The 26987-nt window shown below is 39.3% G+C and overlaps 1 long non-coding RNA gene across 2 annotated transcripts; it reads right to left on the bottom strand.

The window, feature by feature from the left end:
* Positions 1 to 1837: 1837 nt before the first annotated feature.
* On the bottom strand, positions 1838 to 26976 carry LOC129736980 (uncharacterized). 2 transcript variants are annotated; one of them, XR_008734231.1, is made up of 4 exons: positions 26810 to 26976; positions 25858 to 25934; positions 24728 to 24814; positions 1838 to 7564 (listed from the first exon to the last, which is right to left on the bottom strand). It is a non-coding gene; the product is annotated as an uncharacterized LOC129736980 (long non-coding RNA). The 2 variants fall into 2 exon arrangements; XR_008734232.1 differs by lacking the exon at positions 24728 to 24814 and having other exon boundaries at positions 26810 to 26971.
* Positions 26977 to 26987: the final 11 nt, after the last annotated feature.

Below are 26987 nucleotides of genomic sequence, written 5' to 3'. Positions count from 1 at the left end.
AGAGAGAAAGACTCACAAAATCTCTGAACACGAGGCACAACAATTTGCATTGAAGGGCCAGTAACTGTAACTACTATCACAAATAGCTGGGAAGGTTATAGAAGAAACTGACCAATTTAACTGCTTCAAGGGTGCTGTAGAGTGGAATTAAAACATACTAATGGGAACAATTTTAACCATGTTCTGCTTTCTCTTACTTGCTGCTTGTTTAGGAACAGTGTTTTAATGCTTTTCTGCTTGTCAACCACTGTAGCAAGAGGGCAACCACTTCTTTCAACTTCAGTTAGGAACAGCAGAGGTCTGTGATGTGTTCTACAAGTACAATTAAATGAAACAACATTCAGTAAAAGAAAAAAAATGAATGGATAGGAAGCTTATTCTTTGCTTTCATGTGTCTTGCATATTTTTGAAGTCACAAGGCTTTGTTTACTAAGAAGTTTTACCCTGCTTTCTCACCAGCTTCTCTGCTGATGAAGGATGAATAGGGAAAGTGTTGACCTTTCTATGTACATTCCAGTTAATAAATACAAATAAGACTTTCTTGTATCTGTGCCCAGTTTGGATAAAACACAGTCTGATAGATACTGTATCCCAGATGTTACATCCGATAATTAGGCAGCTTTAAAATGTCACATAGCTGCATGTTATTAAAACCACTAAAATAAAATCAAACCTTCATCCCTGTCATATTTTTTTCTGCAGGAAAATACAGGGTTTGCCTTGAAAAGGTCAGTTTAAAGAAGGAGCATAATCATTTAGAGGAAGGTAACTTTGAATTCTAGCTTGTCTGTGTCAAACACTTCGCAATTAAATGCTCATCAGTTGCTTATCATAGGCAAAACAGTCAGCTGGTAAGGTCTGTTGCTTTTGTGTATTCTAACACACTTCGAGCATGATGCAGAAAATCCAGGCAAGAGGTAATATATGTGATCACATGACTTGTTATCTTAAATGGTTTCATATGTGGTATTTGCTCTAGTTATTTGACACGACTCAAGTTGACCTCATTGTTTGTATCCTTGAAGGGAACAATTATGCAACTACTAAATGGTATGGAAGACAGCAATGCCATACAAGACAGAACAGAAAGTAGGAATGCAATGTCTACCAAACTGTCAAAACGTCTACCACCAGTATGGTAAGTATATTTTCTTTGTACAGTCCTATATTACAGAACAATGGAAAAGCTAACATTCATGATGGTAAATCTGGGTTAATCAAGACATCTTGTAGTTCTTACAGTCGTTTGCAATCTACAATTTTTGTGGTTTTCACTGACATCAGAACCTGGGTATTTTCAGACAAGTTCCACATTTGCCAGAATAAAAAACAAACAAAAAGATTAAAGCAGACAATGGCGGCACTAAAAATAGCATCTTTTGACAATGCTGTCAAATTATAATATACATAGATTGATGCATATGTACCTTCAGTAAAATCTTTGTACAACTTAGGGTGAATTCAGCAACATCTTAAGGAGGATGTTGAAGCAAGTACATCCTTAGTTTTATCAGTGGTTTATAAAAACCACTGATGAAATAACATAGCATTAATTAAAGCTGAACAAGACACACACTCTCTAATTTTCATCTTGGTACCGACCTCCTTCTTGCAGAAGCATTTATATTAACAAGTTAGAAAAAGAAGGATGGAAGAGCCCTGGAAAATTTTCTGGTATCTATTTAATCTAATTTTTAAGTTCTTTATTTTCGTTTTCCTGGCACCCATTTAAAGTTTTTATAAGTGAAAACATGTAATACCTTATGAACAGCAAGGTGTCCTCTGCAAACTATTTTGCTAGATTTAAAATCACCTTGAAGTCTTTACAGAGGTTTGTGCTGACCAGACAGGTTACAAGACAAAGACATTCTGTTCTTGTGAAGCCTCTGACTCCAATCTCATCCTACCAAAAGTGAGCAGCTAGCGAGTGACTGAATGGACACCACTCAGCTGAGCCAGCTGGGCAGGCCATGTGCTAATGCTTCAGAAGGGTGAGCACTTTCTGCTGATTCCATAATGAACCAACTTAACATGGGTGGCAACAAGCTGCTGGAGGTACTTTAAGACAATGTTAAACTGTGCTATAATTAAAGACTTTATTAGGCATCCTGTATTGATTCCAATGTCCTGAATAAAGCCCATACTTGAGGAACTGCATGCTGTGTTCCCTACTTCATCCTATTTCAGTATTTTCTATGCCCCATTCTACAGGTCTCTGGAGATGTTATGTGTGTTCAGGAAAGTGCTCTGGTGAAGTACTGGAGAAAGGAGATGTCAGAAAAAATAGTAAATATCTTTGGCTATCACACGAATGCCTAGTCAACAATATGAGCTGATTTGCTACCAATGTCTCTGCAACTGAAGGAGCATGAAGTCGTCAGTTCTGCCTAAGAGCAAAAATATTTTTATCATTTAATCAATATCCTGTTCTTTGCTTTATATATAGAAAACTGGTGAGCAGTCTAGAGAACAGGTCCTGTGAAGAGCAGCTGAGGGAGCTGAGGTCATTTAAGCCTGGAGGAAAGGAGGTTCAGGAGGAGCTCTAGAACTACCTGAAAGGAGGCTGTAGTGAGGTGGGTGTCAGTCTCTTCTCCCAAGGAACAAGCGATAGAAGAGGAAACAGCCCCAGGTTGTGCTGAGGAAGGTTTGGATTGGGTATTTGGAGGGATTTCTTCACTGAGAGGGTTGTTGAGCACTGGAGCTGGCTGCCCAGGGAGGTGGTTGAGTCAGCATCCTGGAGGTATTTAAAAGATGTATGGACGTGGCACTTAGGGACATGGTTTAGTGGTGGACTTGGCATTTTAAAGGTCTTCTCCAACCTAAATGCTTCTATGATTCCATAATAAGCTTTCCTTGTCCTACTAGTAGAATCGTTGATGCACATTGAGATGACAAGAGGCTAGAGAATATGACAAAGTGTTATTTTGGAGCATGGAGGCTACTGTTGCCAGCTCTGAGGGAGGCAGGCATTGGTGCCTGAGGATTTATTAAAGATTGCCCTGGGGGCTTGACAACGTGGTCTTGCCTCCAGATACTGTGTTTCTTTCAATATGGGACTAGGAAGACAGCTTTAATTAGAATGACTTTAAAGCTGACCAAAGCAAATACCAATTACTGTCAGTCAGCATGGTGATTACAGCTGCCTCAGACACATTGCAACAGAAGAGTGGTTGCTTTGTTTATGTGTTACAAGTGGATGGCAAAGGAAAGGAAACATCACCATGTAGCTCACAGCCTTGGAAGCAAGAGGAGGAGAAAAATAGTTTTGGTTACCGTGCCACACTGAGTGTTTTGTTCTGGATTTCTTGGGACTTCTCTCAAACATTTAGTGTCACAGACACAAGAAAGAAAAGTAAATGGATCAGATGGCTGATGGGAGTGCTTTTGTCCCCCGAATAGCTGGGATGGAACTGTGCTAAACTGCAGTTTTCAGGCCACAGCATACCCTTATGGCCTTCACTTCTGTTCAGCACAGTCTGGTAGTAACTGAGCTCAGTTATATCCCTCACAATTGCTCTTTCCCAGTCTGAAAGTGATACTGCACTTTGGAACCACAGTGCTTCCCACTGAGCCCGAAAGGCCACACTGGTACCCTGAGATGTTACTGCCTGACAGTTACTATTCTGAGCCAGAAGGCAACCGTGTTCCCAGACACATGCTGTCAAACTTTTCCACTTATACAGCATTCAGCCTTTTAGGGCTCTTTCTTGGTAGCAGCGATGAGGGAAGTATCTGTAATAAATGTAGCAATGATTAGCCCAGGTGTTCCCTCCTAAGTTCACTGCTGTGACATGATCCATTCCTTGTAGTTTCCAAAATCATTATCCCAAGCAGAATGTCTTGAGAAGGTATTCGTTTTCCTGCATGTGTCTAGGTCATTCTGACCCTTTCCTGTAATATTGTCAGACAACTGGCTAGCTGCCAGTGTGCTCAACGAATTTAAAATGCCATTAGGAAGATTATGGTTTGTGTTGAGTCCAGATCTCCTCCAACTCAATCTGTTGTGAAAATGCCTGGAATATTTAAATATTGCTTGTAGTGTGCAGAGGTAGAGCAGGATTTTTGTTTCTGTTGACTCCTATCTAAAAAACTCCTCCAGTCTCTACGTTATTTTCATCCATGTCTAACACGGAAGATTTTTGAAAGAGCATTTAGCTGAAAAAGGGAAGCTGACATAAAAGTGTATGCCAACTTTCAAGATGCTAAATTACAATTACTTTCTTGCCTCGCTGCCACCTATGAAGAATGTGGCTACACCAACAACCTAGAAATGGAAATACTACTCTGCAATACAGCTGCGCTTGACTAAATACTTAAGTAACTGCAGAATTAGAAAGCTGATCCTGTATGACCGCACAGTCTGTGAGCTTGAGGGACATCTCTCTCCTTGATGTGTTAAGATAAGTTATCTCTTTTAGCATAACCTTACTGTTCCTGGGCTTGGTGAGAAATTGAGGTTTTTCTCCTATACTACTGTGTACATGACACTCATTTTGTAAAGTAGTAGGACTCACTGGGCAAGCCAATAGTTACCACTAATTGCATCAAGGCAAGAAGAGGAACCTGGGAGCCAAGTGGATGTGAAGAGGCTACAAATTCATGGATTATGTCATCTCCTCCAAGGAGCAATCCCTGGTCTCTGAGCCAAGCAGTTCTATGTTGTTCATGCCCACTCTGCTACATTGCCACGCAGAGTGGTTGCCTATGTCCGTGCTGACAGCTGGGGTGTGGTTGGGGAACTGGAACTATCTGGATTAAAAACAGCCAGCGTTCAGTCTCTAAATGAGAACATGGAAACTCCAAAACAAAAAAAGCTAGGAGGGGTCAAAAACCTGAAGAGTAGAGTCTGGGAGCAGATAAGCAAGGAGAATGAGACCGGCCAGGCATAACACAGATAGAGAAGGTGTGGTAGAAAGCAGTTCTCAGGGGAGAGACCCAGGAATTCATTCATTTGCAGGGGAACGCAGGGTGTTTTATACACTTCTACAGAACAGCAGCACAGGTTCCTTGTGCAGTAACAGTTATCCAGAAAAATAAATGCAAATAATAACATATACTATAAATAACAGTGCCTAATCCAGAAGATCTAAGTAGTTAGGAGATGATATATCTTGTTAAATATACCTTTTATTGATAACAAGAATTAACTAAATGTGTCTAAGAAGTTATAAAATGTATAGAATCCCAGAATATCACAATACTTAATATTAAACTTATTTAGGTGTGGACTTCTCTGTAAGTTTGTGGAATGTTCAGTTAGAGGCATAAATGTCCATCTTCATTTGATTACTAAGAACAGTATCTGTGGCCCCCGAACGGATTTCCAAAGCACATAGTTGCACAGAACTGACCTTTGAAAACTAAATCAAACCTGCAAGTGTATGCCAGTGTTTAGGTGTTACTGTTCAGCTTTGGAAAAATCTGGTTGGAAGTTTAAGAAAATGGGAAATGCATCAAGTTAGAATTTTTTTCCCATTACTCCTGTAGGAATCTGTAGTCTTTGTGAACTCATGTTTTTCTTCAGCAAATCTGCAAATACTTTTCAAGGAAACAAAAAAATGTTGTGTTAAGGTTCCAGGACTATCTGTTTCTATTGTTTTGGTTATTTTCTCCCTGTATATAATTTTTTAAAAACATTTAAATACATGGGTAAAGAGGTTAGGTTGTGCATGCAGATATGTGCTCACTTGGACAGAAAACTTTAAAATTAAAAATGACTTGAAAGGCAAAGTGGTAAGAGAGAAATAACAGTTTATAAAGAGTGTTACATATTACAACAAAGAATATTACTTATTAAAGTTATAGGCTTATGGTTTACCTTATGAATTCAACACAATTAACAAAATGGAGATCAGTTTATCTCCCACAATCTTCAATTTTTCTCCAGAAAAGTGCCTTTTCTTGCCCCATGTTTCTCTTTTGGTCTTCATGTGCCATTTGATGATCCCTTGCATGTCTTTTTGGTTACTAGAAGGTGCTGAAAAGAATACAAATAGAAGGATTCCCTGGTCTCACTGCAATATCAAAGCACACTTTAGCCTTGATCAGCTATGGCAGGGAAGAGGCAATGGCTTCAGTTTATCTTGAGAACTGTAATCTCTGCTCCCCTTGTCACTGGCCACTGGAAAAAGCCCATGGCTGATACTCTTTTCTTCAGGCAGCATTGCAGTTTGTCTCACTGCATTGTGCCAAGATCCCCTAGTCAGTGCTTCTGGCAAGGAAATTGTTACTTTTGCAAGAGTGGAAATGGGAAACCCTGCATTTCTCCAAACTTCTCTGGATACCCAGGAGTCAGGAGGACTCTTCTAACACTGCCAGCTGGACCAAGAATAATGAAGTTCCAAGCTTTAAACAGTGGTCTGCTCTGGCTGTTCTTGACGTAAAAAGATACTTTTACTCCCCTCAAGTTCAGTCCTCCTACTCTTTCATTTTTTGGTTCTCTTTCTTGGACTTCTATGGATTAAAACCAGAAAACAAATAGCATCCATTCCCCCATTTCAGAGTAACACTTCTTCCTGCTTTTCTTGGCCGAGTGCTCCTTTCATACTCAGCGGGTATCCTTGGGATATCTCCCAAGACAGGCTCTGTACAATGGCCCAGCACCAAGATGCGTGGCTGTGTAGCGCCTAGCAGCACTGACATGACCTCGAGTGGCTTAATTTTATAACTGCTCTCTTAGATGGTATGTGAACTCAAACTGATCTCCAAGACTCATAACCACACCAAAATCTCCTGAAAGAAGCAGACATTTTCACTGGCCTCAGTTACCTTTTTGGAGATTCCAAGATACAGAGTCCATTTTCTTTGTTTTTCATTCATGCAATAACAGGAAATCCCAGAGAGCAGAACAAGAGATTTTATTGTTTCCCATAGCTGGTTAACACCTTGATGGCTAATTTGGTTTAGCGCACAATCAACCAAAAAAACCCCAGAGAACCACCCTCCTCATTCAGCTGTATGGTCTTATTATTAAGCAGCAAACTTGCATTGACCTCAGTAGAGCCAAGATTTCATCCCAAACGCTTTTATCAGTGCAGATGACTATCGGCCACTGCACTGGATATCTATGATCCATATTCTCAAATTCTTTCTAGGAGTCTGAAATCACAGATGACTTGCCACGAACACCTTCTGTGTAACATTGGTGAGGAACCACAGTGTTCTAAGGTAGCTGATCTTCACTGTAACTGATTGGATTCACAATTTAGTTAATTTCTGGATCATACTAGTTATTTAGATACCTTAGCACTATTTCAAAAGCCAGCAACATGATACTTGAAATCATGTAATTCATAAGTATTAGGGGAGCATATTCTGGTAGCTCTTCCAATTTCTGACCAACAACCAAATAGTTTGGCAAACGTCCTTCAGACACAGAGAAAAACACAATTTGGATAAGAATACACTTCCATTTCTTGGCCATGTCACAATCTTCACAGGGATAAAAATGAATCCAACTTAAATGAAGTTCATCACAAGATTTCCATAACATCAGCCTGATAGTGTGGTGGGTTGACCTTGGCTGGCCACCAGGAGTCCACCAAGCCATCTTATTGCTCTCCTCCTGAGCAGGACAGAGGGTGAGAAAATAAGATGCAAATGAACTTGTGAGTCAAGATAAAGACAGTTTAATAAAGGAAAAGGCCATGTGCAGAAGCAAAGGAAAACCAAAAGATTTATTTTCTACTTCCCATCAGCAGACAATATCCAGCCACTTCCTGGGAAGCAGGGCTTCAGTATGCATGGCAGTTGTTCTGGAAGTCAAGTCTGGTCCCAACAAATGCCGCTCCCCCCCACCCCTGGCTTTCTCTTGGCTTTTATTGCTGAGCAAATGTTATATGGTATGGAATATCCCTTCGGTCAGTTTGGGTCAGCTGTCCTGGCTATGTCCCCTCCCAAGATCTTGCCCACCCACAGTCTACTGGCTTTTGGGGGTGAGGGGAGATGTTGGGGAGACAGCCTTGCTGCCGTGAGAGCACTGCTCAGCAGCAGCCAAAACACTGCTGTGTTATCAGCACCTTTCTAGCTACAAATACAAAGCACAGCACTATGAGGGCTGCTGTGGGGAAAATTAACCCCATCTTAGCCAGACCAAATACATACAGGTTTGCCAGTTCTCTGGCTTTTTAAAACTGGAGGCAACGTTCAACATACAACCAAACTTTTGGTTACCTATATTGATTTGCTGCAGACAAGCGAGTTGTCAGCATTCAGGTACCATGATAAATGTTAGTATTTTCCTTTAAAGTTTGGTATTCCCCCTCTCTAATATATGAAGGTGTTGCCTCACAAACATAGGTAGATTTAACTGATGGTGGTCTTCAGCTGCCTATCTTTATAATTACTCTTTGCTTCCCACTACAGGGAAATGGAATAATCCGTCCAGACATTTCTGAACTGGTCACCTGTAAAATCAGGACTGATTCTGCTTATGTTATAGAATGTGGTGATTTGGGAGCATTTTTGCATGTATTTCAACTGTCTCTGCAGCAGATCTTTGGAAGAAGCAAGGCATAAGTGCTGGGAAGGCCTCCACTTCCAAACTGTGTCCTGCTGTGCTGAGCCCCACTGTGCCACAGTTGGGTGTTATCAGCTGTCTGCATTTCTATATAAGAAATAAACAGTGTACTGTTTATGAATCTCAATAGAGGACTTAATTCCTCCAAAGACTTGGGAATATGAATAATACCTCTCTTTGGTAGACCAATGGTGACAGTTATCTTAGAGTACTGACAACATACATTGGCATTGGCATTTAAAAAGCAGTGGAAAAATGTTGAATTTAGGCTATTCAATTGCTAATGCAAAGGGAAATACATTACTGGATCATTCTCATCTAAAATAGAAGAGATATACAACTGGACTATTGCAGTTCAGCTTACACCAGTATCTGAAAGTAAACACAAACTAGGTCAAAATTGTTTTAAGCTTTTTATAAAGGTTTGCAACATTTTAACCGCATAACCTCATGGTATCCATCTATAATTAAAGTTTTATAATTAGACTAAATCTAGTTTTTACATTTCATTAAGCCTTATTTAGTGATGGAAACCACCTGACACAAGTAGGACTGGATCATCTCTTTGGAATCTCCCTAAACAAAGTAGTAGCATGGAGTTTCTTGTGTTCCTATATGAAGAAAACTGCTCCCGTCTTGCATCAGATTAAACTGAAGTGTCTTTAGTGCAATGACCTCAGCAAATGACTGGGGAAAGTGAACCAAACCTCCTTTGTAGTTCTGCAGAGCCTGATTTACCTCTCACCTGTGGGATTAAGCTCAACAGAGAAATAAAGGGGACACTTTATGCTCACTTGTATCTCCATGTAGAGCCATGATAGTAGACCTTAAAGGACAGCTAATTAATTGACAAAAAACCATCAAGACATCAAAGAAACGGTCAGTTCTTAACAGTTTTTGCATGATTAATATGACAGGTTGGGAATTAGAACACACATCTCCCACTGACCCATCCTCAAGTCCTAAACAGGAGAATTAGCTTAGTGTTCATTTACATAATAAATGAGGTTCTGGATCTCTCTTCAACTAAAATTTAGAATCAAATAGCTTATTTGGAAATATGAAGAGAACTGGGGGTTTGATTGATCAATCCCACATGCATATTGGAAAGTACATAATGTACTGCAAAGTTATAAAATACCTACTGATTTCAATTTGTTTTAAGATTAGACGATATGTGTGCTTGATTAACATTCCAGCTTAATAAAAGACCAGTAAGTTCTCTGCAAGTTATGTAAGAATAATTTTAAGGTATTTCATGAAAGAAATTATTTTCCATTAAAGAAACTGGGACAATTCTAAATGCCTTCATAGCCAGCTAAATTATTTTATCAGAGGAACCACAAAACTTCTCTCTAATGTTCAGGAATTCATAATATTTCTTCAGTAAAGCATGTCATTTCCAATAATTCTGTATTAATTAAATGTACTATTAATTTTCATAATAAGGAAGTACATACTTGGAACTAAATTGCAATTATATTGTGGTTTTTAGCATTTTGTTGAAGGTGGACTATTTTATAAGCTTTAACTGTTCAGGAGGTTAATTTAGCTTATTTTTTCCTTCACGTATAAATGTATCTTAATTTTTTTCTGTTCAAATGTTGAAGTTCTGGGAATTAATCTTCCACGATCACACCTGAAGAAGGCTTACTCACATTTGCAGACAGAGACAATAAAATTGACTGTAGCAATTCCCAGTGTCACTTCACACGGTCTGGCCCAACCCAGCCATGCGGCTTATGGCTTCAGTAGGAGGAAAGGCTGAACTAAATGCATGTCCACTCCTTCAGCATTCTCAAATTGAAGACTGATCCTTTCAAAGATAACCAGAAGCAGCTCTCACTAATACACCCATCTGTAGCTGAAGTAGAGAACACTACCTCCGTTAAGCACTTTCTGCTCTATGAACTGTAAACTTCAAGAGAGAGAACGCATGTGAAAAGGCCATCTCTTGAGTTTTTACAAGCAACCTGGGGGAATTCTGACAACTGAGGTACACATATAAGTTACTATCACTGTGACAGCAGATAAGCATCAGTAGCTTGATTTATAGTCCTGTCTTCTGCCTCTAGACCTCTCTTGGTTCCCCCACATCTCCGAATTCCTGTCAGCATCAACTTAGAAACGCATCCCTCTAAGTGATGTTACATTCTGAGCGATTCTTGCTGCTCTCCTGGCAGCCTTGTCACCCTCTGCAGCTGGTTCCCTTTCTCTCTGCTCCAGAACCACGATCCAGGTCAACCCTTTTATTGCTGAATGGAGCTTGCAAAGTCCCTACATCACACTGTGACAATTAAATCCACTTAGGACCACAAGTCAGATACATCTCACAACGTGGAACTCCAGTATTGCCTTATGCATCAGACACATCCCTGCTAAACTGCAAGAGCAAGAGATTTAATTGATTCAAATGTAATTTGGAATTCTCTTTCTAATCTAATATTCAAAAGGTCATATTAAAAAAAAATACAAAGATATGACTGGTGTTACATAATGGTATAAGTTTGCTTCCTTCCCCTGAATAACCTTTTCATTTCATTGGAATTATTTGCATAAAGCAAGCTGGATTTAGCTCAAGTTGCCCTTTCTGTGGATTTTTAGCTTTAGATTAGATATCTTGTGATTTTTTCCAGTGGGTCTGAATATTAAAGATGACAAGTAAGAGCCATTGAAGATACTTCAACAAGATCAATGAGATGGCCGGTGAATGTTCTGATCAGGAAGAACTTATCATGAGGTGAGGTAGGCTGAGGAATTATTTCCCAGAGGACTGAGTAGAGCTCTGTTCCTGGGATTTCTACAAGTAATCTCAATGCAGGAGCATGAGAATGAATGGGTCTCAGAAGTCAAGGGAACACATGACACATTTTTTGGAGCAAAGTTCTAGCATATTCTGTCGTTTCTATCAAATGCTATTTCTCTTTTAGTTTCCAGTTAATTAATTTTATTTAAAGGTAAATAATGTTCCATGTTTCTTTGTTTGTTTTGCCATAGTTCTGTAATTGATCTGTTTGCTAAAATGGTGCTGCATTCAGGTATCATTGAGATGCAGACTGCATTGCTTCAAACAGAAGGGGTACTACTCACCATTTCATGATGAGGTTTGCATTATGAAGAAAATTAATTTTGGGGGGATAAGATGACCCAAGAGGCCTATTCTATTTTTATTTTTCATTAACTGTTTCTTTTTTTTTTTTTTTTTTAATATGTTCTCTTGTACAAAGAGATACTTAGGTGGATTTGGACCTACATTTAGTGTTTGTGGACCTTACTCCCTTTACTTTCTCTGGTGAGATTAATGTTCTGCTGTGATTCACGGAGCTATATGGGTATGAAAGCCGTTTGAGAGAGCTGCCTCACAGGAGCTGAAAGAAGGAAAATGCCCAAAACTCATCAAAACCCTATGAGTTAAAGTTCAGCCTTTGGTCCTGCTGTTTTTGTTCATCTTTTATTCCTTGACAAGGGAATTTGTGACCCCTTGGTGAATGGGAAGCAGAAGGATTCAGATATGACCTCTACCTCGCAAACTGATAATCACTGGAATTTGGGAAGATATGCAGAGAAAGGGTGACTCAATACATGCCTTGTTCTTACACACTTTATGTAAGCACCTGTTAGGTTTTAGTCACTGTGATGTATAACTATAAATATATATATATAAAATAAAATTGTTCAATGCTTATGTTACCAGCTCACTAGTTTTTTATAATAAAATGCTTTGATATTAATCTAGTAATGTAAGTAATCTAGAAATCGAACAGTAAACAATGTAAAATTCACAATCATTTTAACTTAATTCACTGGAGGTTAGAAACCAATGTGAAACCCTTAGACAGGACCTTCCCTAAGCAATTTTTCAGGGCAAAGGAAGAAAAAAAGAAGCAGTGTAGAGAACAGTTCAAATCTTGCAGATGTATCACATGGATCCACATAGACCTTGGGGATGTATTTTTGTGTGGAGTCCTTGTACCCGTACAGCACAGGACCCTACGACTTGATTTGAGGAAGCCTGCATCTGAGGCATGTGATTTTCTCAGCAAATAACAATTGATCTGCTATTTTTGAAAGAGATTTTCCCTATAATGAGGATGCTACAGGAGAATCTCAGCACTGGGCCTGCTGGTGTTTCTACAGGGCTGGTGGAGACTGCATTGCTCTCCCACAGAACTGGAGTAATTAGTAGAAGGGATCACTGCTTCTGTTGGGCGAAAGAGTCACCAGGTATCTAAAAGTCCTCTGTTCTACCCGCTCTGAGACCCTCTTTTTCTTTCACAATTCCCTCCAAATCATTATTTTTCTCTTCCAAGGACTGAATCATGGCGCCTTGCCTGTGTCCTTGTTAAGATCTCGGCTAGAAAAATGCTTTTGCTTAAGAAAATAACACCATGGGAAAGGCCATGGCAACAGAAACACTTGTTTTGCCAGAACACATTTATGCTGGAAGGGTGGGTAGTTCAGATGGCCATGAACACTTAATAAAGCTCATTTTTCTAGTAATTCCCCAAGGCACTTCCTTCAAAAAAACTATTATAGAGACAGGCATTTCAGTGGAAACTGCCAGACTTAAAACCTTAAAACAAATATAATTATCTCCTTTCCATATTTTTTTCTGTCACCTTAGCAATCTAGGGAAGGCAATTTCTAGTCTAAATAAATTGGATCGTATTATGCCTTTTCAACTCTTCAATCTTTTCTAAGTTTTAGTTTTGCATCCAAAATCCTAATAACAGCCTGCAACACATTTACATTCCTGCATTCTTGCCTCTGTTTTGTTGGGTACACAGTATTCCTTCTTTTTTTTTTTTTCCTTTTTTTTTCTTTTTCCCCCCCCCCCTCCTCTCTCCCTTTGGTAATATAATCATTCTGCATTTTTCCAGATTTGGACAAACGGAAATGTTTTCAGCCTCCAGTTAGTGTTTAAACAACAACAAAAAAAGCTCCTCTGGCCTTCAGCATGAGTTTAAAACATTAAACTGAATGCAGAAAGAAGCAACATGAACTCTAGGATGAGGAAGTCAAAGCTGTCTAAGAAATCTCAACAGATTCAGAGACTTTCAGGCCAGGATGAACCAATACGTCTTCTAGTCTGACTCCCATTCATTACTATATTGAGACCCACAACTCCATTTAACTGAAGTATTGCTTCCAGAAAAGTACACTGCTATGTAGTGAGAACATCAAAAGTAGAAAATCAACAGCGTCCCCAACACTGATTAATCATACACACTGTTAAAAAGCATACATAAATTCTCTTTTGAATTTGCTGGCTTTACCTTACTGCCCTTGGTTCTCATTTTCCCTTTTTTCTATAATATTATAAAAAGCCATTATGTCCCTGACAACTTCACACAGAGAAATTATTTGTGAACTCTACTTAGCCTTGCTCCATAGATCAGTTCAAACTGCACCAATATATGATCCCCCAACTGCTGTGCTGTATTTCATTCCACTTGTAGCACTAAGCTTTTCTTAGTAGGCTACAGCGTTACCTCTTCCATCAGCCGCCACTGTAGGTACATTCCCTGGCCACAGGCTCTCTCTTCCCCCTTCACAGAAATATACCCAGTAACTGTTTGTCTCCAGATTTCACCCCAAGGCACTCTCTGTAAAATTATAGTTGGAATTACATTTTATACCCTAGGAAGTACCTAAGGTGGAAGGTATACACACTATTACATACATTGCATGTATTTTCAAAACATTACTGCTCTTCATTTGGATAACACAAGAAATACAATGTGTAAAGATTATAATTTTCTTGACAAATCCTGAGTCGCTTGTTACAAGTAGATACCATATTGCCCAAAGTTATCTAGAATCCTGCTCTAAAAACCTCCAGCCATAGTCTCTGCTGTCCAGCTCACTTCCTCAGGTCTCACTTCTTGCAGCTAACTTGGACCTCCCACCCCATGTTTTCAGTTCCATCTATGTAAAATCCTTCCATTTCTTTATTTAGTACTTTTATGTGCTTGAGCCTTTCCCACTTTATATACCCATTTATAGCACCTGGTTTCTTTGCAGTTTTTTTTGTTGAAGTTTCATTCCCCTGCAGAAACACTTGGAGTAAAAGGTTCATCTAACCTCCTTGACTAATTAATTGGTGAAACTGTGAAATTTAAAACAAGGGACTCCCTTTTACTCCTCAGACAGATAGGCTTTCTTGGCAAATGTGGATAAATTCATACACAGGCATTAAAAACACATCTAAACATTAAAAAGAGGCTGTTTCCATTTCAGGCAAAAGTTTCCACTACATAGATAACATTTCTTCAATTATCACAATTATGATTTTTGATCAAGGTAACCTTTTATCAGCTCCTGAATTACGAAAATAAAAGAACCAACACCTGTAAAATCACTTTAGCTCCTGATTCTGCAAGGATGTGCAAAACCCATCCACAAATTGTGTGTGAAGGTGACAGACTAGGAGCACACCATCTCAGACCAAATGTCAGGGCAGGTGTAATGGAGGTGGCTCTGCTTCCCTATCCTGTCCTTACTGGCTCTTGTTGCACAGCATGGGTCCTTGTCATTTTGCCTGCTAAACAGCTCATGCCATACCTGTGGAAACAACATACTTTTCCCTCAATCTATCACAGTACCTGTCTGCTAAAAAGATGGAAGCATCTGCCACAGGGAAGGAAGGAAACAGCAAGTTGCTTTGTACTGTTCAAAACAGATAGAAGACCCAGTTATTTTAAAAGATGCTCAGACTGAAATGTCACAGAGTTGGGCTTTCACATATTGTGAGTAAATGAAGCAAGTAATGAAAAGTCTGGCAAAACAAACATCGACATGCATGGAGAAAATATTGTCTTGGCATTGGGACCTATGTGAGGGATGTGCAAAGTCATTCTGCAGAGAAGGCCAAATTCCATTTTTAATGACTGCTGGTCTGAATTTAGGACTATAATTTAGGACACTTACTCTACAGTAAGATGCGCCCTGACATCAGTGGGGTACTGGCATTAAGATCAAGGGCATAAACTATCCTTTTGTACTGTGGTTGCTAATTCAGACTTACTACCACGATTGTTTCTCACTTGAGGAAACATTCCCATCTTGACTTTCACTGTGATTTCTGCACTTTGTTTCTCTTCTTTAGTTTTCCTTTTGCTGCTATTCATTCCCTTTCAGTCCCCATTTCTGTCTTTTACTTCCCTTCCCCCAGAGTCTTCCTCCCTGTAATAATTCCTCTTTCTTATAATGCTTAATTTTAATTGCCTCCAATTAAAAAGTTTTCCTAAGCATTCCAAGTCATGCCATTAGATTTTAGAGTTAACTGTTCAAAGCCAACTAATGTAATTCAGAATATTATTTCAAGTTGCCTATTTGTAGAGTCCTGAAGAAAATGCTACAAAAGTTTACAATGAGTTCATGTTTAGAATATTGTAATGGATTTCTTTCTCTCCAGAGAAAGTGATGGGTGTAACCACCGTAGCATAAGCTGTTCCACAACAGTTGCTCTTAAGTAACTAGTTGAAGCTTTTAGAATAGCTCAGAAATAGCTTATGCCATGAGAGCTGTATCAGTGAATTTCCTGTGACAAAATCAGTAAATTTTGTGTAGACAAAAGCTTTTGTAAACAGGACAGCTGGGCACATGATCTACTTAAATGTAAACTTAAATACTGGAGAAACTGGATATATCACAGGTTTGTGCAGTACCTCAGCTGGGGAAAATGGAAACACTCCACAGACTCATATAGGTCTTTTCTTGTTCCTGTTTTCTATGAACCACATTGTTGGCTCTTCTCTGTCCCTAATTGTTGTATTATGATCTTTCTGGCTTCCAGCTCTTTGTTCTAATGATTAAACAAGACTAATATTTTTTTTGAGGTCATAGTGATAATATGATAGTCCTTTTGAAGGCGTTCAGTAAACAGAATACAGCAGTAATGCACTGGGGGTTTTATTTATTTGTTTTTATTTATTCACTTTTATTTATTCTTATCAGAACCTTAATTTTTACTTTTGGCAATATTATCACTGAAGAAACTCAAACTCTTTTTAAAAACTTTAAATATATAGTGGGCAGAAGAACAACCAATAATAAGAAAAAATAAGTTTATAAAGCACAAGACTCATTCAGTTTCCTTTCTTGAGCACACTGGGCAATTACTAAGAGGAGTACAGCTAAGTGATTCCTTTAAAGGACAGCATTCTTACTAGATCGGCCCTGCTGTCTAAGATGGCCATCCAGAAGTAGCTTCCAAAATAACTAATATAACTCTGCCTCACTGTGAAATTCCTGGTAAGCAGTTGATTTTTAGTAGTTACTGTTGGCCATGTGGGATTCAGCTCTTGAGAGTGATTGACTCCAGCATTCTTAGGCACCTATATGGAGATCGAAAGAAATGATTTTCTTGACGTTGCTTGCTTCTTCTCATGGAACATAAAGAATCTTAGAACAACAGCTTAGATTTAGAAAACTATATTTCAAACATCTAAAGTTAGGTCAGATAAGTTCCCATGTCCAAAGCCTGTCCTACCTTTGAATTACACATATGCTATATTGCTAAATGAACATCAGGATTTAAATGAATCACTGCATGCTGCCTAAAAACCCCATACCATTAGACTTGGACAGAAAAAAAAAAAAAGAAAAAAAAAAGAAAGGAGAATGATTTTGGCACAATGACTTCCAGGGACCTGGGAAGACGGTGTTTGTCTTAGAAACATCAGTGGCTCTTCCTGGTATGACTCCTTTTATCCTCTGTCCTACATCTCTTGTGGCAGAGAAGCTGTTAGGTTGGCTCAGTCATGGTCTCAGCTCTGCTTTGACGCTGTTTTTTTCTCCACAGGGCAGTAAAATTCTGTTTTGCCTATTTGTTGAGTTGCCATTATCTGCACTTACCTTCTTAGGTTACAGTAGGAGAACAAAGCCAGCCCAACTATTTAGACAATAACTACAAAAACCATGTTTCTTTTTTTCTAGAAGTTATCCATAGAGGCAGAAAATTACAATGTTAATATATAATATGGGAAATTACTGTGGATGAAAAATGTTGAGCAATTATATCTGAGAATATAAACCATGAGAAATGATGAGGAAAAAATCAGTGTAAATTGTGTGCATGTCAGTTGTGTGCATGCATGCATGCATGCATGCATAGTGATTACCAGGAAGGGAGATGACAGCCATTGAAGCTCCAGAGCACTGCACTGAGTCTGATATGCCAGACTGTCAAAAAGACAGTTCACAGAGAGAAGGCCACACTACAGAAAACTGATTAAGTATACTCCCTGAAGCAGCAGACAATGAAGCAGAACAGGTATTTGAAGGGTTTAAATGCCAAGAAGAAATGCAAATGTATAGCTAAATATGATAATATGAAAGTGGCTATGGCTAAATATCAGAAAACTTTTTGGCTAGCCTTGGGTGTCTCTAGCGAAGTAATAGAAATCTCCACTTATAATTTTAACAGCGTTCAATCTAGCACCAATAACTGTACAGTCTGTAAGAAAAAAGAACTGTCAGAGATTAATATGAAAGACTCTGAGCTGTCTTCTGTCTTTGATAGTTGAGATCGTATTAGATCTTGCACTTGCACGTAGGAGTCCAAAACACACGAACCTGTACATTTTTATTTAAACACTAGGTGGCTCTGTTGGCTCTTTTAAGTACAGCATTGCTCAAGCCTGCGTGAGTGTTGAACACCAGGTGGGATTCAAAGAGAGATGCTCCATTAACAATCATTACGGACTACGTAACTTTTTCTAGAAGAGCCTCTGTTGTGAATGATCACAAGGAAACATAGATATTATTAAAAAAAAAAAAAAAAAAAAGAAGAAAGAATTGCCTTCAGCCTTCGACCAACTTGGAACAGATAGCCAACGCAAGGAGCAAAAAGGCATTGGCTTTCAATTTCTCCCGTGTTTTACTGAATTTTCAGTTAATTGTGCCCATGGGATGCCTGTGCATCCTAAGAATAGGACAATGAAGGCTATGGATTCTGCCCCCCCCCATGCATGAATAAAGTTGACAAAAGTGATTTTAAGCTGTTGGTATACTCTTCCAATTCTTGACCCACTTTGCACCAGGCTGTGTCCTACTGGCACAAGAAAAATTCTGTCCTTTCTGTCCTGAGCTTGTTACAAGTAACTCAAGGCACCGCTAAGGCAGCTATGGATACCTAAGTCATGTAAGCACCCCTTCCTTCCCACAACGCTGCAAAATGCTAAAAAATCATCCTAAAGGATTCTTCTTGGATTCCATTCTTCCAAAGTGATCATCCCAGAGCTGGCTGGGCTGACTGGCAGTCAGATAGCTTCTTTTCAGAACAAGGGACCCAAACCAGTGTTAATTTGGGGGAAAACTGCACATTATCAATCAGCAAAATTAATGACTGATTTCATTTGGGACTGTGACAATGTTTTGTACGTTTTTCAGAGGTGTTGCAGATCTACAATCCTTTCTTCTCTACTTTTCAGCCACAATTAGCATACTTCTTCACGTCAGGAAATAAATGGGTGCGGTTTTTTGTTAGCAACCTTGCAACCATCACCCTGGAGATGGCCATAACAGTTAAGCTTTTAAAACTTTTTTCTCCTCCCCTGGTGCATGATTTTCACTTGTAGAATTAATCACTAGAGTAGGCCTTGCAGAGTATTTTGGCAATCAACAACAGCTATAGTTTGTATGAACAGATTCAGTACATTATGAACTGTTAAACCGTATCTGGAAGAGCAAAGAGAATGTCCGTAAAGTTTACTCCTGCTTTTTTACCAAATACCCGGTTTCAGTACCAGCTAACTGAATGAATGTTTGCGAACAGCAAATTTACCTTTCTCCATTGTTTTGGAGTAGCAAATACATAAGTTTCAAATCTATATTGCATTTATATGAAATAAAAACACAATCTGAATTTTGAAGACTAAATCAAATTAAGAAAAAACAAAGCTGAAGAAATACCAATGCAATGCCCTCTTTTTCAATTATCTGCTAATTGAAGCTCTAGATTCCTCTAATATTTCTGTTTTGTAAAAAAAAGCTTGTCAAAATTCAGAAACTAATTATTAGGGAAGCCAGGCAATGAGTTTAACAGCTCTTTTTTTCTTCCACTTTTGTCTGTATCTGAGAAGACTGGCTGTTTTCCTGCTGTCTGCTTATGCTCACTGGATCGTACAGGAGATGACAGGTATAAGCCATTCAAACAGCTGACTAATCTAGCAGATCACCTTTCATTTCATCCTTTCTTTCATCTGCTCCAGTCTCTGTTGGCTGCCTGAGTCTCAAAGAGATTTGCCCATATTTGAGCTACTCCCTGTGGAAATGACTTCTTTTCCACCGCATGATTTAGCAAAGAGTTTATTACATACAGTGATCCTCCCCACAGATCCTTTGTGTTTCCACGGTAGCACAATATGCCCAAGCACAGCAACCTATGGCACATTCCTTTGGTTCATTAGTACATTGCTGTGAACTCTCTAAAGCATCAGTCAGAAGGTGTCTTTGCAGTATACTTGGGGCGGACATGAGCTTACACTAGATGTAGTCTTAACCAGCAAAAGCTAAGGGCTCAAAAAGCTATGCTATATCTGGTCATACAATTTTTGGATCAGAGCTGGCTCACATCCCCCTGGCTCACAGTGCACGGTAAAGCTGTAGAACAAGCTCACTACCATAAGATGTTGGGGACACTAAAATAGACACAGTTAAAAATGGAACTGGACTCATTCTTGGAAGACGTTCACTGACTGATGACAATCAGTTAGGCTAGTCCAGATTCCACCTCCAGTTCATAAAGATTATAAAGCAATACAGGGAAGGCACAACAGGAAAAGGATTGCTCTGTCTTTGACAATATCTAACTATCTACTGATGTTTCTGTTCATAATGGATTTTATACGGGCTGGCTGGGCATTAGCAACAAATGAAAAAGAAAGGTATATGAAGGTGTATGGTCCAAAACGTGTCAGTAGAGAACCAGAGCAAAACCCTAAGCAGAGCACCCCCGTACACCAATCCTTCAAGGTATCCATCACGCATGCTCCCAACTCATCAGGGGCACTAAATCAAAAAAAGTGAAGATACGTAAGAGTTGCAGGATCAAAAATTAGTGTAGCAGGAATTGAGTGAGGCATCAAGCACAGAAGCCCTGACAGCATCTACTACTCTGTGAAAGTATTCCACTTGTACACCACCTGATGATGCTCTGCCTGCATATGAGAGGACAAGAGAACAGAAAGAAGCCTCATGGTCTCCGGGTTCTCTCCTAATATCTACTAGAGAGAGAGTACTGAGCTACTGGGCTCTTTTTTCTAGCCCTGATGGCACTTCAGTGACTTGGAATTCTATCTTTGCACACAGACATCAGAATCAGGTCCTTTGATTGTCGCAGCAGCTGAGACAAAAAGCTCAAGATACATAGAACTTGATTTCCCTTTGCACGTATTGGATTAAGTCCACATGTGCAGTAAGTACGAGTCAGTAAAGTGTTTCTTAGACCCTCAGAAAAGGGCACAAATACGACTCAAGGATGTGTGCTTGCTTTTTTAACAGAAGGAAATTTCCCTCAGGTTAAGGAAGAGGCGGGAGTTTCAGGGAATTGCCCAAGTACCACAGCAGCAGACAGGTCGAGTCGCTGTGGGACCAGGGAGGGATCAGTCCCTAACACTGCGCACGGTGCGCTTCCCTCCTTTTAATTTATACAAATAAAGACGTCGCTGATGGGAACGGACGGTTATGTAAGGTGAAATCCGCATTCCTTGCGTAACCGCTGTTTACATAACGCCGCCGCGGCCCCCGGCGAGCTCCCGCTGCGGCCCCGCGCTGCCGCCACCGCCGCAGACCCCGGCCCGGCCCGGCCCCGGCGCTGCCCGGTGCCCCGTCGCTCCACGGAGCGCGCTGGCGCTGCCCTAGGCACCCGCCGCCACAAAACCGAAATGCTATATTCTCCCTTTGCAATTCCACGAGCTGTAGGCTCCCACTCTCAGACGAGCTTCACGGAGTAAGGACAGGGGCTTTCTAAGGCACTTGGCATGGAAGCACAGGCCTAGCCTGCAGCGTTTCTTACTCAGGCAGGTTGGATCAAAATAATGCAACAATTCCCCTCCCAGGTGAAAGTTCTAAGTTTCTACATAAAAATTAGAACATTTGGGGTTGGATTTCTCACCAGCTGTGCCTGCACAGCACTACGCAAGCAATCTAGAGAGCGTTCATTTGGGCTGCAAACGGCCACCAGGAATCTGTGTACAAATGAACTCCCAGCTCTGGAGAAACTTGTGGTTTCACTCACACTTGGGAGAGACTTGGAAAATACACTTGTAAAACAAAGAGAAGACGAGGGATATTCTGGGGCCAGGGAAGACTGCAGTTCGGTACCACGTAGCCCTGAGTTTATTTAAGGCTATGTAACATTTGTGTAAGGCTCTGTGTAAACCCTATCTTGCATTCCCCAGATTCTGGGCGGTTATGCGCTCCACCTGCATCATGCAGATATCTGTTACTTGGGACCGAAACTTCTGACTTGAGGGCCAAATAATCCAGATGCAAACACTTGTCAAACATCATCACAAAAACCTTAATGATAATCTATAAGTAATACAGACGCAGAACTGAGTATCACTTAACAGAACGATTTGCATTTCCACTACAAACATAATATGTAAACCAATTCTAAACATACAGTTTAGATTCCAGTACTCATTTTTGCAGAAATCAAATACTTCAGAATATTCTTTATTTCAGGGGCTTCCAAAATAGGCCAAAAGAGTTCCCCTTTGTGAGGTGTAATTACAGTGTTTCGGTATTTACCATACACTGGCCATGTCTGATTTATTAGACTGTTACTTGCTGAACATTTTATGTGCATTCTGAGCAAATAAAATTCCTCTTAAAACAAAGCTGAGTAAAACAGCTTTGTACATCAGAGTGGTGGTTAAAAAGTATTTAATCTGCATATCATGTAACAGATGTGAAATGTAACTTTCAGAAAATTCTTTTTATAAATCAGATTAAAAGTCTTTCAGCTCCACATACATGTTTGTCTAATACAGTCAGATCTCTCCTTCTCAAAACAGTTCCAGAATTTCAGGTAAACCATGTATAATGTCAGAGCAAAGCAGTCTTCCATCAAGGGTAAAAACCTGCGAAGTCCAAGCTAAGTAGGCTTGACATGAACTGATTATAAACTAGCAGTTTTACATGGCTGCTGTGTCAAAGCAAGGCAGTTAGTAGATGCCAGCAAAGAGTTCGCCAGCTGGCTGGAAAGAAATCTTTCCAAATATTTGAAAGACAGCTTACAATTCCAAACACACCAAAGCATCCCCATCTTGCTTGTAAACCTTTCTTGTGCAACAAAGTATTACAGTATATTCCATTTATAAACTCATGGAAAACTTCTGCTATGTTATTTCAGACTCAGAATATTAGGACTGTACAGATACTTTCCTAGTTTATTTTTAAAGCAGTGACTGAACAGTCACATCCTTTGGTAATTTCTATAGTTCCCACTTCCATTTCAGTTTTTAAACAACCAGATTTATATTTGCATACTATATGTATCTTATTTTATAATAATATACTACAGGACAATTATACTTACATGTAGCCTTTCAGAAAGAATGTCATTTGACTGAAAAAAACCCACAAAAAAACAGGGGTTCCAAACCCATTATCAGTTCTAACATCAGTGCAAATAATTTTCAAAACATTTTGTACTTTATATAAGCATAGTTGTATTTACTATGTAAATATGTACATATTCTGTATATGTAAAGAATATGTACATTTTCTGAACACCGCAACTACCCAAGATGTAGTTTATAAAAAATTGGCCTAATCAAAGTTTCTCCTCCTTCTTGCCCTTCTCACATACTCTCTGGAATAGCCTTGAGCAGTCTCCAAAACATAGAAAACTTGCTGCTTATATTTAGAGTAGGAACCAAACTTTCAAATTTACCAGTTCTAGTTTAACTCAACACTGAGAAAGACCCAATCAACTGTATCAAGAGTTGTCTAATTCAAATACTGAATTAGACTGAATACTCATATGACAAATTAATTTCTACAAGCTTTTTGAAAAGCGGTGGGTAAGAAAGATGATGCTTTTTGATTTGCTGACGTTATAAAACAGACAGATATAATATTCTTTGTATCATTTCACTCAGTGGAATAATTTTCCGCCTTTTTGAAAGATTACAATTTTCATCTATTGTTTTGTTTAAAAAGTTGAGTAATTCTTCTTTTCTAGTAGAGAGTATTTGATAATGTGATTCAATTACGTTTCACATTTGGCACAAAATTCCCCTCCAGCTTTTGGGTATTACTTTATTTAACTGTGTTTTTTTGCTGTTGGAATATCAGTTACTCTTCAGTAAGTAAATGCATGTGTGCCAAGCATATCATTAACTGAACCGACTGAAGATCAGAAAGGCGAGTACTAGGTCTAATATTGCTTGGATGCCACTAATGGGTATGTTATAGATTGAAATATTTAATTTGATCCGTTAGTTTTGTTGTTACCAATATCACAGTCAGTAATATGAATCTATTCTAAAAAATTAATTCAAAATCCATTAGCTTTTAAGGTACTATTCAAATGAAAGCAGTATGTTGTAACAATTGGAATAATTTCAAGTGAGGGTGAGAGGCCTAATTTTGATGAATATGCATTGCAGGTTTAATCATCTCCCAGAGAAGATCTGTCCGTTTCTAAAAATAAGTATTGATAATACAGACGTGTATTTAGGGTTTTATTTTATTCCATTCCTCAGTAGATGTTGACATGCAAGCAAATCTTTAAAGCTTTCATTATTAAAAGTTTTGTAAAATCCTTTTGTTAAAATCATCTGACTGTGAAAGCGCAGTCCAAATACCATGTACATTGGAATAATCATGAGTTTACTACTGTCACCAAAAGAATAATCTCTAAAGTAGGGCTTAAAGCAAGTTGAAGACATAACAGAAATACAGAGTTTAAAAAATAATACAAAAAAATGTACTTAGTTGTAACTTTGTGGTAAAAGGAAGGGGAAAAAATTTTCTGGTATAATAAGCATAAAGAGATAAAAAGAAATACATTTTTACACAGTGTAAAGTTTACCTCAGAGAACTACTGCTTGCTATACAAAAGAAGTGAACCAAAACCCAGATGGCTTCAGGAAGTACTGACATTTTACAATAGGAATAAGAACATTTGAAATAACTCTGCAGAAACTTGCACTACTCTCAATTTGTTGTAAAAATTTATAATCTACTCACAAACTGGGCTGGCAGAAAGACTCCTTCATGGGCCAGATGGCAAGCATTTAAGAAGGTGTTGACTGACATCACTGGGGTGTTCTAAGTCTGGATAAAAAGTTTAATGCTTTATGTTTGGCAGGTGCTAATGGAAGCATACAACAACATCTACTGTTGAAAATATGCTATTTCATCGTTGTCAGCTTAGTGTTACTTCCATTTCCCAAAGACAAATGAGAATTGTTCATTATGAGAGCAGAGATGGGCCACAAAACTGGACACGCTAGTCAAAAGTATGTTCTGAACAGTTTGTAAAATAACTGATCATCATAATTGCCTCTGCAAAAGGTGAGAGAACTTTAAGTATTTTCTTGTTAATTTGTTACCATTACCCTATTCTTACAATCCATCCTGACATTATTACAGATCTTGCAATAGTGTATTCTTAATGCTTCAATTACTAGGGATGCATTTACTAAGTTATGATCTCAGTTTGCCTTTAAAGGTTTCCAACTTGTCACAAAAGGAAAGCACATTTAAACAGTCATGGTCACCTAGAACAAGTATCCTACATCCTCATGGATTTGCACTTCAGTGCTCATAGAAGCTTTTTCTTTGATAAGGCATTTTTAAGGTCTCCCTTTTGTGTGAATTCTCTGGCCTTCATAAAATGTGAACTCACACTACAGTGTTTTCTGCACTTGGGGCATACAGACCTGCCCGTTTCCATGCAAGAAAACCATACTGTTATTTTTTCATTGCAGTTGGTAGAACGCCAGCAATAGCACAAGGGGAAACTCTTCCAGGCTCTTGCCAGTTAGAAAACAGATTAAATTAAGTGTGGAGGCAAGACCCATTTGCCAAGCTGGAAATTCCAAGAGGAATTCAAGAAGCCATGGGATACCCAAGTCCAGCAGGCAGGGCACAATTATGATTAGAGGGCCCTAAGGAGCCCAAACTGCCCGACAAACTGTAATGGGAAGCAGACAAGTTTGGGCAAGTTAAGGCAGGTGGTTGAGAGGACACGGGGAACAAGGGAAATGAAGCAGGACTAACAGATAAGCAATCAGCGGGCGTACTGAATGGTCAGTAGCAACAGGTGTCCTTTACTCATTTATCATGTGAGCAGGGCAACCATGAGTCAGACTTACAGTATGTAGTTTCCTGGGTGGCAGATGGCTTGTCTGGGTGTAGCAGCAGCAGCAGCTGATGAAGACATTCAGAGTTACTGAGAAAGAAACATGCACACACAGCATAAGCCTTTTTTCCCAGCTAAGAAACAAGGTCTATTTTTTTTTTTAGTATTGTTATTTTAAAATCAGTTGGGTTTTTATGATTTTGAATGGCTGACTCATTTTCAAATGCTTTGGATTGGTACATCTCATACAACAGCTGCAGCCATAATTCTCAGCTTTTTTACAAGCTGATGTAATTTTAAAGGCTATAGTGTTGACACTAGTGTAAGAGTCAAAATACCAGATCTTCTTTGCAATTTAGACTTGGCAAACTTTGGCAACAATTCTTTGTGACTCAAACATTGTATAGTCACTTTCTTTTCACTTCCATTTCTTCACCAGTAAAGGAACTTTTGAAGCCACCACCCCCCCCCCGAGGTTTGTGAAGGGAGCAGTTTGCCAGGTTGGGAGGACATAGTGGGAACAACACACCTGTCAAACAACTACCTGGTCCCTCACATGTTTTGGGAGATTTACCTTTACCCTGCTCCTCTTTACACAAAGGACCTTGCTCCTCAGTTGCTACATTCCCAGGGCTTCCCTGCATTGTAAAGACACCTTTATATTCAAATGCTTTTAGATTAGACCGTACTGTAACCTAAATTTACCATAAACATTCCTAAACCTTTCATTTTCAGGGCCCAGAATCTCTAAAAATAAGCTCAAGTTATTTTATATATTAAGATCCTCATTCCTGCCGAGTCATGCTTGTTTTGACCTTCAGTTATTTGTCTTGGGCTTTTTACCTGGAAAGTTTAATTTATTATTTATTTTTTAATACATACGAGCACCTGAACCGTATTACCATAATGAAGGACGGACATTGTCGGAAACACTTCTGGTAGGGACACCTCGCCAGCAGACTTACTTATCGAGTGCCACCTGTGCCTCACGACGTCCTGGTCTCCAGCCAAAAGTTTCTACGTTAAAGCGCTTTTCTGAGGAGAAGTTTTAAAACCAGCGCTTGCGAAGGCGGCCCCGGCGCTGAGGCGAGCCCGGGCGGGCTGAGGGGCCGGGGCCGGGCCGGGCCGGGGCGTGCCGCCCCC

Source organism: Falco cherrug, chromosome 10 (genome assembly GCF_023634085.1).
Source record: "Falco cherrug isolate bFalChe1 chromosome 10, bFalChe1.pri, whole genome shotgun sequence".
Lineage (NCBI taxonomy): Eukaryota > Metazoa > Chordata > Aves > Falconiformes > Falconidae > Falco > Falco cherrug.
Note: the sequence above shows the minus strand (reverse complement) of the source record. Positions and strands in the feature narration are given on the sequence as shown.